We start from the raw sequence: 15,761 nt of genomic DNA, 5'->3' as shown, positions 1-15,761 counted from the left end.
AATCCTTGTTGTTCCGTTCTAGACAGAATCCTATCACACTGCATTGGCTCAGGCATCTGCTCTGAGGACAACGCCACAGCGCGCACAGTTCTGCGCTCCCGCAAGCGCCGATCAATCTGAATGGCCAGAGACATAGAATCACTCAGACCGAAAGGCGTGGGAAACCCCACCATAACATCTTTAACGGATTCAGAAAGACCCTTTCTGAAAATTGCCGCCAAAGCATCATCATTCCATTTAGTCAACACAGACCATTTTCTAAATTTCTGACAATACAATTCTGCCGCTTCTTTACCCTGAGACAGGGCCAACAAGGTCTTCTCCGCTTGATCCACAGAATTTGGTTCATCATATAATAATCCTAAAGCCTGAAAAAAAGGGGTCTGCATTAAGCAAGGCCGGATTCCCTGATTCCAGGAAAAATGCCCAATCCTGAGGATCGCCACGTAGCAGGGAGATGACAATTTTAACCTGCTGAATGGAATCACCAGAGGATCGAGGTTTCAGAGCAAAAAACAGTTTACAGTTGTTTTTAAAACTCAAAAATTTGGACCTGTCCCCAAAAAACAAATCAGGAGTAGGAATCTTAGGCTCTAAAACTGGAGTCTGAACAATATAATCAGAAATACCCTGTACCCTAGCAGCAAGCTGGTCTACACGAGAAGCTAATCCCTGAACATCCATGCTAGCACAAGACTCCTCAGCCACCCAGAGAAAAAGGAGGGAAGGAAAGACAAAGCAGGCTACAGAAAAAAAAAATGGCTCAACACCTTTCTTCCCTTCTTCTGAGATGCATTTAACTCATTGTGGGCCAGTTGTACTGTTATGATCCGGTGACCTTGGAGGCGCATGAGACTTTCTCTGGAGTAGGTGGAACCTGTACTGACCGCAAACCCTAAACTGACACCGCAACTAGAAGTAGCCGTGGGATGTACCTAACACATCCTAGACACCTCGACACAGCCGGAGGACTAAATACCCCTATAGATGGAAATTCTATCTTGCCTCAGAGCAGAACCCCAAAGGATAGGCAGCCCCCCACAAATATTGACTGTGAGTATTAGAGGAAAGACACACGCAGGCAGAAAACAGGATTTAGCAAAAGAGGCCACTCTAGCTAAATAGAAAAGGATAGGACAGAATACTAAGCGGTCAGTATTAAAACCCTAAAAATATCCACAGCAGATAATACAAAAATTCCACCATCTAACTAAAGACATGGAATGTATATCTGCATCTCCTGAGAATCCAACTTGACTGAAACAGTCCAAACACAGTCTAAGCTGGACAAGAAAAAACAATGAATAGTACTGAATTGTAAAGCACACAGCATGTGTACTGCAGAAACCGGTTTTTACGTACCGGTAATAGGATTTTACAGAGTCCACGACAGCACCCACAACGAGAGAGGGGATCCGCCCACCTTCCGGACAGGAACCTACAGGTTAAAAAGGGGCGGTCCCCCTCGCCCTCCAGTTTGTGTTCCAGAGTACAAGGGATACCGCCAATGAATCAGTACATGAAAACATTATCTTAAACACTACTAAATGCCACCACCTCTATAGAGTGATCTCTAAAGCACACCCTCAAACAGAGTGCAGGAATAAGTAACTAATTACAGGGGGGGGAATGTATGGGTGCTGTCGTGGACTCTGTAAAATCCTATTACCGGTACGTAAAAACCGGTTTTCCTATCGCCACGACAGCACCCACAACGAGAGACTTTCAAAGATTATTAACTGGGAGGGACTACAGCACTAAGCACTGAGCGGCCAAATTGTAAGCTAGCGTTAGCTGATAGATCAAGGCGATAGTGTTTATAAAAGGTTGAAGGTGATGACCACGTTGCCGCCTTACATATCATTTCAATAGGGACATCTGCCTTCTCCGCCCAGGATGTAGCCATGGCCCGAGTGGAGTGCGCCCTGATGCCTTCTGGTGGTGTTACTCCCTTGGCTGAATAGGCAAGCCATATAGCTTCTCTAATCCATCTGGCGATAGAGCTCTTCGTGACACCAGAACCCTTTTTCTGATTCTGGAAAGAAATAAACAGAGCCCTACTCTGTCTCCAGCTTTGTGTCCTATCCAGATATTCTAATATTACCCTCTTAACATCTAGGGAATGATATTTCCTCTCCTCTTCTGAAGCTGGATTTTCATAGAAAGATGGTAAATAAATCTCCTGAGTTCTATGAAATTTAGTTGCTACCTTCGGCAAGTATGCAGGATCAGGCTTTAAGACAATCTTATCCTGGAGAATCATTAGGTAAGGAGGATCTACAGATAGAGCATGTATATCACTGACTCTCCTGGCTGATGTTAATGCTAAGAGTAGTGCTGTTTTCAAAGTTAGGTTCTTTATTGAAATAGAGTCTAGAGGCTCGAAGGGAGGTTCGGTCAATGCGTCAAGCACTAAATTTAGATCCCAAGGGGGAATTCTTACAATATGGATTGGGTTAGAACGCTGACATGCCCTAATAAATCTAGCAACCCATCTATTACCAGCTATATCACTGTTATATAGAGCTCCCAAGGCTGAAACATGAACTCTTAGAGTGTTCACTGCTAAACCTAATTCCCAGCCCTTCTGGAGAAACTCTAAAATAGCTGAAATTGGAGCCTTATCTCCTAACGGTTGCTGATGAAACATAAGAAATTTTTTCCATATTTTTGTATAGATTTTTGTAGTGACCTCCTTCCTGCTTTTTAATAAGGTAGTTATTAAGGCACTAGAGAACCCCCTTTCCCTTAGAAGCTCCCTCTCAAGTTCCAAGCCGTTAAGTGAAGAGTCTCCAAATTTGGATGACGAAATGGACCCTGAGAAAGGAGTTCCGGAACCACTGGCAACACCCAGGGATCGGTCACCGACATTGTTCTTAGGAGAGAAAACCAAGGCCTCCTGGGCCAGAAGGGAGCAATTAAAATTACTCTGGCTCCTTCCTCCCGGATCTTCCTGAGAACTATCGGAAGTAGACACATAGGGGGAAAGGCATACGCCAGCTGGAAGTCCCAACGGACGCGAAGGGAATCCAGTATGAATGGTTGGTCTGCCATCTGTAGTGATGCAAACCTCCTGATTTTTCTGTTCTCTCTGGTAGCAAATAGATCTATTGTTGGTAGACCCCACAGATTGACTATGTGACCGAATATGTGTTGGTCTAAGGCCCATTCTCCCTGACGAAGGGAATGGCGACTGAGGTAGTCCGCCTGTATATTGAACTCTCCTCTTATATGAACTGCCGACAGGGATCGTAGATGATTCTCGGCCAGACTCAATATCTGAGCTGTAGTAATCATCAGGGATCGTGATCTTGTCCCTCCCTGATGATTGATGTAGGACACCACAGTCATATTGTCTGTCTGTATTTGTACATGCGAGTTCCTCAGGGATGGTAGGAAGCAAAGAAGAGCTTGCCTGACTGCAGTAAGCTCTCTTAGGTTTGAGGATCTCTGGGATTCTTGAGTCGACCACCGTCCTTGGGTCAGACTGTCTCCCGTATGGGCTCCCCAACCGAATGGACTGGCATCCGTCGTAACTACGTTGTCCGGAGTGATGTTCCAGAGAACTCCTTCTGACAAATGCGCCAGGTTGAGCCACCATGTCAGATCGTGAAGAGTGGCGGTTGATAGACTGAACTTTTTGCTTAGCGCACCATGAAGATCTCTTTCTGCTTGAAGAACTTCGTATTGGAGCATCCGGGTATGAGCTTGAGCCCATCTTACTGCTGATATACATGCCGTCAAAGATCCCAGCAGAGACATTGCGTCTCTTAAACTTAAGTTTGGAGCTTTCTTTACGGCCGTGACCCTTTGGATGATCTTCAGCTTCTTGTCTTCTGGTAGGAAGGATGTCTGATTTTCCGAGTTTAGAAGAACTCCTAGGAACACCTGATGTCTTGTGGGTTCCAGTTTTGATTTTTCCCAGTTGACTATCCATCCGAGTGCCTGCAGGGACGATATTATGGCATTTACCCTAGACGTACACTGAGCAATTGAATTTCCAACTATTAAAAAATCGTCTAAATAGGGCACCACAAGGGTTTCTTTTTCCCTAATATGGGCCATTACTTCAGAAACCATCTTAGTAAAAATTCTAGGGGCCATGGACAGGCCAAAGGGCATTGCTAAATATTGGAAGTGTTTAAGCTGATGGTTTACCCATACTGCCATTCTGAGAAATTGCTGGTGATTTCTGTGAACTGGAAGATGGTAGTACGCATCTTTTAGGTCCAAAACCGCCATGTAGCACCTAGGAAACAAAAGCTTAGCTGTAGATTTGATGGATTCCATCTTAAAGGCGCGGTATTGAAGATATTCGTTTAATTTACGCAAATTTATGATAGTCCTAAAGGACCCATCAGGTTTAGAGATTAGGAACAGGGGAGAATAAAAACCCGTCTTTTCCTGATGCTTTGGTACTTCTTCAATAACCCGCTTTGCGAGCAATTGTTGAATCTCTAACTCCAAGGCCTGTTGTTGGGCCTGAGTATCCAGTGATGTAATAATAAAATGATTTGGGGGAGTTCTCAAAAATTCTAATTTTAATCCTGACTCGACTACCCCCATTATCCAGGCACTAGATGTTATCTTTCTCCATTCCGCTGTGAAGAACTTTAGTCTTCCTCCTACTGGTAGACTTGTTCTATCTGTAATTACGTCTACGTCTCGAAAAGGATGGAGGATTTTTATAGTATCCACCTTTTTTCTTGTGGTCTGACGTCTCCCAGTCCCGATTATATCCCTGTTGGTCTGACTGGAATTTCCTGAAGGGTATGCGTCTCCTGAAGGCATTCCTAAAAGTGGGATTAAATATTTTAGGAAATCCCTTTTTCCTGTCTTCTGCCTTTGCAAGGATGTCATCCAGCACTGGGCCGAATAGGTACTCACCCCTACATGGAATGGAGCATAATTTGGCTTTTGCCTGAGCATCACCTTTCCAGGTCTTTAGCCAAAGGGCCCGTCGAGCTGCATTTGAGAGCCCCGCCGATCTTGCAGCCAATTTTAGAGAGTCAATCGATGCGTCTGCTAGATAAGCTGCTCCTTCTCTGACCTGAGACAGGGAGCTTAACAATTTATCTCTGGGTACTTTAGCCTTAAGCTGTTCTTCCATCTGAGTAACCCAGACCATAACCGATCTTGCCATACAGGTGCCTGCTATCGCAGGCTTAAAGGCTCCAGATGATGCTTCCCACACCTTTTTAAGAAGCATGTCCGCCTTCCTGTCTGAAGGATCTTTAAGGAGACCCACATCCTCCAATGGTAGTGACGCTGTTTTTGAGGTAGAGGCAACTGCCGCATCTACTTTTGGGATTTTCAACCACTGGGATAAGGTGTCATCCTCAAAGGGGTACCTTCTTTTTGCGGCCGAAGGTAAAAACCCCTTATCTAGTTTGTCCCATTCCCGTCTGACCAGATCCTTGACGGTATCAACCACTGGGAAAGCTTTGCGACTTTTCTGGCTCAGACCAGCGAACATAATTTCCTGGGTTGTTTTCGGCTCCTTACTGTCTGCCATACCCATAGTTGTACGGACAGCTTTAATCAAAGTCTCCATATTTTCGATAGAAAAGCAAGGCCTTCCTTCCTCATCCGAGGAGGATGGCAATGGACTCTCTGAGCATTCGCCCTCTTGTAACGAAGGGGTGGAGTCAGACTCTATTTCTCCACTGTCTTTCTCACGTCGTCTAGATTTAAGGGATGATTTAATTTCCTCCCTAATAACTTCTCTCAAATCTGATACGCGGAGGGGGGCCTCTTCCTCTAGCGTCTGGCATATACACGTCTGACATAACTTCTTTACATAAGCGTCAGGTAGTGGCTCTGTGCATAATGCGCACTGTTTATGTTTTGTCTTTGAGACCTTTTTGCCCTATAACAAAACATAATATAGAAGACAGCAGTATCAGCAAATGGTTTCAGATATTAACTCACCACGGCTGAAGAACTTTAGAGTACCGGTTTCTGAGGGGGTGAGGTGTGACGTGACGTGCCAGGGTCCTGCTGCCCGCGTGTCACTTCTCCACCATGAGATCTGCTGCTGCTCCTTTCTCCTGATTGTCGGTGTTCGGCGTCTCCTGTGGAAGACATGTTGCCGCACACACTCACCAAGCGCTGCTTCTTTTTAAAAGTCCCGCGCTCCTCCTCCCGGCCTCTTCCGGAAGTCCTCAAATCACTTCCGGGTTATAAGCGCCGACCTGCTCCCGCAGCGTCGCGCGCGTGTGGACGATCCAGGGCGGCGTGCCTTCCCCCAGAAACGCCACGGTCCGGCCCTGCCGTCCCTGCCAGACGAGGGGGGAAGCTGAAAACAGGACTTCCCCCGACGCTGCTTCCGGGCCCCCGACTCTGCCGTTCCCTTCGGACACCGCACAGAGGCTTGGCGGACCCGGGTAAGCGATAACCTGTAGGCTCCCGCCGTCCGGACAGGAACCCAAACTGGAGGGCGAGGGGGACCGCCCCTTTTTAACCTGTAGGTTCCTGTCCGGAAGGTGGGCGGATCCCCTCTCTCGTTGTGGGTGCTGTCGTGGCGATAGGAAAACAAAACCCAGACACTTATCTTTGCTGATTTGGCAGCAGGACAGGAGGAACCAGACAGAGATGTAAAACCTCCAAGAACAATGGACAACTGGCAAGGGCTAATGAATCCTGCACATCTAAATACCCAGTGAGAGCTGCAATCAGCAGGGACACCTGCTCAGGATTGCAACCCAGGGACAGCTGTATTACCACCAACAACCACCGGAGGGAACCCAAGAGCAGAATTCACAACAACCCTCGCTCCCCTTATCCCCCTCGCTGCATTCCATTCCAAGAAAACACAGGCCATCGGTAAGGGACAGCGAACACCCCCAAATCGGTTGACAGTCAGTGTCTTCCCAGAAAATAGTTCTTCCGGTAACACAAACTCAGGGTGGATTATGGTTCGCTCAACATCGGTGTCCTTGAGCCCAAGGTGGTGACTGACAGTCCTTAGATCCACAGTTCAAAGTTAGCTCTGAGCCCATCCACCACATCACTGTAGCTGTTGTGTGGTCCACGCTGGAGGGCTCAGAACTTTTTACTGTACACTTCAGGAGTCAGCTAGTACTTTTTTTTTATCGAGGCCTGTTTGATGGTCTTCTAGTCTCCATATTGGTCTCGAGGGAGAGAAGCAAACACCTCCAGAGCTTTTCCACCAAGCCCTGGGGTTAAATATCAGGTTCTCTGGTTCTCAAGAAGCTGGTACTGCCTGTAGGCCATTTCAATCCCCACAGAAATATGTCCAATTCCCTGTCCTTTACCATTACAGGAAAATGCTCAGGACCGGGTTTAAAGCTGTTAGCAACTCGGGACTTACTGCTTGATGAAGAAGATCTCTGCATCTGGATTTGGGCTAACTTCAGCTGGTCCGGACACTCTGCTTGATGCTCAGCTCTCTCTCAGCCTCTCGATACTGCTGAATCAGGTTCAGACGTCTCTCACAATTGTCTGCGTTGAGTTGCTGAAAGGCTATCTGCAAGTGGGGGTCCACACTCCCCTGGTTGCGGCTATGGCTGGCATTCACAAGTGGGACCTCTGCAGCAGCATCACCTGTGGCTTGCCTTGCCACCCCATCATCAGGGCTTGGGTGATGGACTGGCTCTGCGTTCCATTGCAACAGTTCAGCAATCATTTGGTGCCTGGTTTTGCAAATGGAATCAATTTGTCTCGGCGTATAGAGGGCAATAGAAGTGTCCTTGGACTGCTGGTCATACCAGGGCTCTCCAACTGCATCCATCATTGCCAAATAAAAGGACAGAAAAGAAAGAGAAGGGGGGGGGGGGGGGGGGGATGTAAATGCTGCATGTATAATATTGTCCCAGATGAAAAAAAATTAGAACACGGAGTATGATTCCTCAAAGCTCTGCACAGAAGTCTCACAAGAACCGCTTGCCACCAATTTGTCAAGGATCTCAGCCCAGAAAGGTCACGCAGAACCATCCATTGTGATCTTCGAACAACCCTCTGCTGCCTCCTATCATCCAGACAATTACACAATTGACCGACAATTAACGGAGGAGGCCGCAGGCTGTTTCCACTAATTGGCCTGTTAACAGGAATTTAAGAGTGAGTGTATAGTATATACACCTCTGATTCCAAAGCATGGGAATATATGTATATACCCCCGATGCAGTCACTACGAACTCCATGATAACCCCAGCACTAGTCACTGCCACCACCAGTCAATTTTTGTACAGGCTGCCTGGAGTCTTAGTTCTGACATCACAGAATTAGGGTATGTGCACACGTTGCGGATTTTGCTGCGGATTTTTCCGCAGCGGATTTGTAAAATCCGCAGTGCAAAACCACTGCGGTTTTCACGTGGTTTCTTCTGCGGGTTTTCAACTGCACTTTCCTATTGGTGCAGGTTGAAAACCGCTGCGGAATCCGCAGAAAGTGACATGCTACTTCTTTTTTTCCGCAGCGTTTCCGCGCGGAATTTTCCAAAGCATGTGCACTGCGGTTTTTGTTTTCCATAGGTTTACATGGTACTGTAAACTTAGGGAAAACTGCTGCGGATGCGCAGCAAAATCCGCAGCGTATGCACATACCCTAATAGTAACAGAATAATAGTCCCATCAGCTGCCCCCTGCTGCTGCTTAAATGTAACTCTCATCATTCTCCCCTGCTTACGCCAATCGCTGGCAGAGCAGGGGAGAATGATGAGAGCCATGTTCAGCACACGGTGCCAGGGAAGAAGTGTTACAGTACGCGCTGTTCCCCATCCTTGTGGTACTGATGCGGCACACACATGCCACACGTGTGCCGCAAGTATTACACACCCCGACACTGACATCTCTGGTACCGGAAATATCAGGCCTTATAGCGGGTTTTTATGTTTGGCAGCTGTCACACACTAAAAGACAGTTTTTATTGCAAAAAATTTTTGCATCACCACATTTTGAGAGCTATAATTTTTCCAAATTTTGGCCCACAGATTCATGTGAGGTCTTGTTTTTTTGCGGGACGAGTTGACGTTTTTATTGATACCATTTTCAGGCACATGACATTTATTTATCGCTTTCTATCACGATTTTAGGGAGGCAGAATGAACAAACACCAGAAATTCATTAATTTCTTTTTTTTTTGGGGGGGGGGGCGTTTATACCGTTCTGCGTGTAGTAAAATTGATAAAACAGTTTTATTCTTCGGGTCAGTACGATTACAGCGATAACTCATTTATATTTTTTTATGTTTTGGCGCTTTTATACAATAAAAACTATTTTATATATATAAAAAAAATTATTATTTTTGCATCGCTTTATTCTGGGAGCTATAACTTTTTTATTTTTCAGCTGATGTAGCTGTATGGGGGCTTGTTTTTTGCGGGACAAGATGACGTTTTCAGCGGTACCATGCTTATTTATATCCGTCTTTTTGATCGCATGTTATTCCACTTTTTGTTTGGCGGTATGATGATAAAGCATTGTTTTTTTGGTTTTTTTTATGGTGTTCATTAAAGGTGGTTAATTAGTGGGACAGTTTTATAGGTCGGGTCGCTACGGATGTGGCGATACCAAATATTTACTTTTATTGTAATTGTTTATTGTATATTTTTACAATTATTTTAAAAAATTATTTACTTTTTTCTGACTTTTTTACTTTGTCCCACTATGGGACAATCATTTTTTGCAGGCTGATCGCTTCTATAGCATGCAGATGAAGCAGCATCTGCATGCTATAGAAACTGTCAGCGCTGTACTTAGTGCACTGACGCTGAGACTTCTTAATCATGCACTGCGCAAGACCGCTCCTGGCACCTAGTGCCGGATGTCAGCTGTGGGAATCAGCTCCACCTGGCGGCAATCGACCGCGCAACCCCGTGTGCGCAGCCGATCAGGATGACGTACTATAGTATCCAGACAGGCCCAAGTCAAGACACGGACCCATTGACTTTAATGGGTCCGTGTGATCCGTGCGCTCCCACAAACACTGACATGTCTCCGTGTTTTGCAAACGGACACACGGTCCGTGAAAACACGCTGACATGTACAGAGACACATTTATTTTATTTTAATGTGTCTACGTGAGTCAGTGTCTCCAGGACGTAAGGAAACTGTCACCACACGTACCGGAGCCACTGACATGTGAAACCGGCCTAAAGGTGCACTGCACACGGTATTTATCCAGAGTGCTCCTTTTTTGTCCTTTGATGCATATTATACATATCTGGGTGTATGATTCAAGCCATTTATGGCTAAAATGTTAGTGTTATTTATTGTATTTATCACTACACACACGTTCAGCTTGCAATAGTTTCAATAGGTTCCCTACAAATATTTGCATTGTTTTTCTAGCGGGCTCATGTTTTGCTATAGTATATTTATTATTGAGTGGGGGGGGTGTTTTTCATTGTATGTTTTTAATTGCTTTTATATGTATTCTCTGAGGTGATAATAAAGGTTTTTGGATATTTTACAATTATGGTATGTGGTTGTGCATACCCCTACTAGTCTAGTCTTTTCTCTTTGTTAGCAATCTATTATTACAGACTAGGTATTGCACCCCTGTTGCGTAATATTCGCTCTATATCAACAAAAAAGTGCACCCCTTTCCTTTGGTTTCTATGACACATCATACATGCTGGACAACACAAGCTCATTACAAACACTTGATATAGTCGCACAGGCACACACATCATACATGTACACAGCACACACGGTGGACAAAACAAGCTCATTACATACACCTGATATAGTCGCACAGGCACACACATCATACATGTACACAGCACACACGCTGGACAACACAAGCTCATTACATACACCTGATATAGTCGCACAGGCACACACATCATACATGTACTGTATAACAAAATGCTCTGCAAGTACACATATACACAGCACATGCATACTGGACAAGTATCACACACACTACAGATACCTCACACACACACAAGTATTACACACACGCAAACACTACAGAAACCATACGTCACACACTACAGATACCACACACACATTACACACTCACACTACAGATACCTTACACACTCACACTACAGATACCGCACACACACGTATTACACTACAGATACCGCACACACACGTATTACACTACAGATACCGCACACACACGTATTACACTACAGATACCGCACACACACGTATTACACTACAGATACCGCACACACACGTATTACACTACAGATACCGCACACACACGTATTACACTACAGATACCGCACACACACGTATTACACTACAGATACCGCACACACACGTATTACACTACAGATACCGCACACACACGTATTACACTACAGATACCGCACACACACGTATTACACTACAGATACCGCACACACACGTATTACACTACAGATACCGCACACACACGTATTACACTACAGATACCGCACACACACGTATTACACTACAGATACCGCACACACACGTATTACACTACAGATACCGCACACACGTATTACACTACAGATACCGCACACACACGTATTACACTACAGATACCGCACACACAAGTATTACACACACACACATAAGTATTACACACACACACATAAGTATTACACACACACATGTATTACACACACTACAGATACCATACCCACATGTATTACACACTCACACACTAGATACCACACACACACACACATTACAGATACCACACACACACACACACACACACACACACACACAAGTATTACACACACTACAGATACCATACACACATGTATTACACACTCAGACTACAGATGACACACAGACACACAACTATTACTACAGATACCTCATTCACAAGTATTACACTACAGATACTGCACACACAAGAATTGGGCTACGTTCACATTTGCGTTGTGCGCCGCAACGCACACAAAAACGCAGCAAAACGCATGCGTCTTTTTTTGATTGATTTTGGACGCAGCAAAAATGCAACTTGCTGCGTCCTCTGCGCCCAGACGCGTGCGCCGCAGTGACGCATGCGGCGCAAAACGCAAGTGCGACGCATGTCCATGCGCCCCCATGTTAAATATAGGGGCGCATGACGCATGCGGCGACGCTGCGGCGCAGACCGCAAATGTGAACGTAGACTTACACACACACACACACTACAGATAGCGCACACATAAGTATTACACAACACTATACACACACAAAAGTATTTCACACACACACTACAGATACCACACACAGGTGCACAAGTATTACTTAGACACACACACACCCTCTTCTGTGGTGCAGGGGAGGCTCTTCAGGTTCTAGTGCTCACAGCAGCTTTGTCCCGGCACCTCCCCCGGTCTCTCCTTCTCTGCTGGGAAAGCAGATGAGATCAGAGCAGGAGACGATGTCCCCGTGCTGACTGTGGGCTTCCAGGCAGAGCTAGGGGAGCAGTTCCGCAGGCAGGTATTACCTTTTATCTTGCGTGCTGCTGGCTCTCTCCACTTTTCTCTAATGCTGGTACTTGCCAGCGTCAGACAGAGAGAGGCAGGAGTCCTGTGCGTGCTGCGGCGGCCTTTTCAAACTTCTCAGTAGGTCCTGTGTCCGCTCCCCTGCTTGCCTGCACTCTCAGGACGGAAGCGTCTAGATTGGAGTTGATTTCTTGAGCGGGAGGAGTGATCCCATGAAATCATGATGTCACCGGAAGGGGCGGGGCCTCCTTTAGTCCACTCAATGACGAGCCGAAAGCTGGAAGTTGCGTTTTGCTGAGGCTGCTGCTGGAGAAGAGACGCGGGAAATGAAATGGAGCCGTGTGAGGAGAGGACCGAGGAGCCGCAGCATGGAGCCAGTGAGGAGAGGACCGAGGAGCCGCAGCATGGAGCCAGTGAGGAGAGGACCGAGGAGCTGCAGCATGGAGCCAGTGAGGAGAGGACCGAGGGGCTGCAGCATGGAGCCAGTGAGGAGAGGACCGAGGGGCTTCAGCATGGAGCCAGTGAGGAGAGGACCGAGGAGCTGCAGCATGGAGCCAGTGAGGAGAGGACCGAGGGGCTTCAGCATGGAGCCGTGTGAGGAGAGGACCGAGGGGCTGCAGCATGGAGCCACTGAGGACAGGACCGAGGAGCTGCTCCATGGAGCCAGTGAGGAGAGGACCGAGGGGCCGCAGCATGGAGCCGTGTGAGGAGAGGACCGAGGAGCCGCAGCATGGAGCCAGTGAGGAGAGGACCGAGGAGCTGCAGCATGGAGCCAGTGAGGAGAGGACCGAGGAGCTGCAGCATGGAGCCAGTGAGGAGAGGACCGAGGGGCTGCAGCATGGAGCCAGTGAGGAGAGGACCGAGGAGCTGCAGCATGGAGCCAGTGAGGAGAGGACCGAGGAGCTGCAGCATGGAGCCAGTGAGGAGAGGACCGAGGAGCTGCAGCATGGAGCCAGTGAGGAGAGGACCGAGGAGCTGCAGCATGGAGCCAGTGAGGAGAGGACCGAGGGGCTGCAGCATGGAGCCGTGTGAGGAGAGGACCGAGGGGCTGCAGCACGGAGCCGTGTGAGGAGAGGACCGAGGGGCTGCAGCATGGAGCCAGTGAGGAGAAGACCGAGGGGCTGCAGCATGGAGCCAGTGAGGAGAGGACCGAGGAGCTGCAGCATGGAGCCAGTGAGGAGAGGACCGAGGGGCTGCAGCATGGAGCCGTGTGAGGAGAGGACCGAGGGGCTGCAGCATGGAGCCAGTGAGGAGAGGACCGAGGAGCTGCAGCATGGAGCCAGTGAGGAGAGGACCGAGGAGCTGCAGCATGGAGCCAGTGAGGAGAGGACCGAGGAGCTGCAGCATGGAGCCAGTGAGGAGAGGACCGAGGAGCTGCAGCATGGAGCCAGTGAGGAGAGGACCGAGGGGCTGCAGCATGGAGCCAGTGAGGAGAGGACCGAGGAGCTGCAGCATGGAGCCAGTGAGGAGAGGACCGAGGAGCTGCAGCATGGAGCCAGTGAGGAGAGGACCGAGGAGCTGCAGCATGGAGCCAGTGAGGAGAGGACCGAGGAGCTGCAGCATGGAGCCAGTGAGGAGAGGACCGAGGAGCTGCAGCATGGAGCCAGTGAGGAGAGGACCGAGGAGCCGCAGCATGGAGCCAGTGAGGAGAGGACCGAGGAGCCGCAGCATGGAGCCAGTGAGGAGAGGACCGAGGAGCTGCAGCATGGAGCCAGTGAGGAGAGGACCGAGGGGCTGCAGCATGGAGCCAGTGAGGAGAGGACCGAGGGGCTTCAGCATGGAGCCAGTGAGGAGAGGACCGAGGAGCTGCAGCATGGAGCCAGTGAGGAGAGGACCGAGGGGCTTCAGCATGGAGCCGTGTGAGGAGAGGACCGAGGGGCTGCAGCATGGAGCCACTGAGGACAGGACCGAGGAGCTGCTCCATGGAGCCAGTGAGGAGAGGACCGAGGGGCCGCAGCATGGAGCCGTGTGAGGAGAGGACCGAGGAGCCGCAGCATGGAGCCAGTGAGGAGAGGACCGAGGAGCTGCAGCATGGAGCCAGTGAGGAGAGGACCGAGGAGCTGCAGCATGGAGCCAGTGAGGAGAGGACCGAGGGGCTGCAGCATGGAGCCAGTGAGGAGAGGACCGAGGAGCTGCAGCATGGAGCCAGTGAGGAGAGGACCGAGGAGCTGCAGCATGGAGCCAGTGAGGAGAGGACCGAGGAGCTGCAGCATGGAGCCAGTGAGGAGAGGACCGAGGAGCTGCAGCATGGAGCCAGTGAGGAGAGGACCGAGGGGCTGCAGCATGGAGCCGTGTGAGGAGAGGACCGAGGGGCTGCAGCACGGAGCCGTGTGAGGAGAGGACCGAGGGGCTGCAGCATGGAGCCAGTGAGGAGAAGACCGAGGGGCTGCAGCATGGAGCCAGTGAGGAGAGGACCGAGGAGCTGCAGCATGGAGCCAGTGAGGAGAGGACCGAGGGGCTGCAGCATGGAGCCGTGTGAGGAGAGGACCGAGGGGCTGCAGCATGGAGCCAGTGAGGAGAGGACCGAGGAGCTGCAGCATGGAGCCAGTGAGGAGAGGACCGAGGAGCTGCAGCATGGAGCCAGTGAGGAGAGGACCGAGGAGCTGCAGCATGGAGCCAGTGAGGAGAGGACCGAGGAGCTGCAGCATGGAGCCAGTGAGGAGAGGACCGAGGGGCTGCAGCATGGAGCCAGTGAGGAGAGGACCGAGGAGCTGCAGCATGGAGCCAGTGAGGAGAGGACCGAGGAGCTGCAGCATGGAGCCAGTGAGGAGAGGACCGAGGAGCTGCAGCATGGAGCCAGTGAGGAGAGGACCGAGGAGCTGCAGCATGGAGCCAGTGAGGAGAGGACCGAGGAGCTGCAGCATGGAGCCAGTGAGGAGAGGACCGAAGTGCTGCAGCATGGAGCCAGTGAGGAGAGGACCGAGGGGCTGCAGCATGGAGCCGTGTGAGGAGAGGACCGAGGGGCTGCAGCACGGAGCCGTGTGAGGAGAGGACCGAGGGGCTGCAGCATGGAGCCAGTGAGGAGAAGACCGAGGGGCTGCAGCATGGAGCCAGTGAGGAGAGGACCGAGGAGCTGCAGCATGGAGCCAGTGAGGAGAGGACCGAGGGGCTGCAGCATGGAGCCGTGTGAGGAGAGGACCGAGGGGCTGCAGCATGGAGCCAGTGAGGAGAGGACCGAGGAGCTGCAGCATGGAGCCAGTGAGGAGAGGACCGAGGAGCTGCAGCATGGAGCCAGTGAGGAGAGGACCGAGGAGCTGCAGCATGGAGCCAGTGAGGAGAGGACCGAGGAGCTGCAGCATGGAGCCAGTGAGGAGAGGACCGAGGGGCTGCAGCATGGAGCCAGTGAGGAGAGGACCGAGGAGCTGCAGCATGGAGC

The 15,761-nt window shown here is 49.7% G+C and overlaps 1 protein-coding gene across 3 annotated transcripts in view; it reads right to left on the bottom strand.

Moving 5' to 3' along the window:
• LOC143766243 (uncharacterized) overlaps nt 1-12,577 on the bottom strand; it is an 80,479-nt gene extending 67,902 nt beyond the window's left edge. For all 3 annotated transcript variants that reach the window (XM_077253765.1, XM_077253766.1, XM_077253764.1), the window contains exon 1: nt 12,388-12,577. The gene's annotated coding sequence lies outside the window, so the exon portion shown is untranslated. The remainder of the gene's footprint in view (nt 1-12,387) is intronic.
• Nucleotides 12,578-15,761: the final 3,184 nt, after the last annotated feature.

This window comes from Ranitomeya variabilis, chromosome 4 (assembly GCF_051348905.1).
Source record: "Ranitomeya variabilis isolate aRanVar5 chromosome 4, aRanVar5.hap1, whole genome shotgun sequence".
NCBI lineage: Eukaryota > Metazoa > Chordata > Amphibia > Anura > Dendrobatidae > Ranitomeya > Ranitomeya variabilis.
Note: the sequence above shows the minus strand (reverse complement) of the source record. Positions and strands in the feature narration are given on the sequence as shown.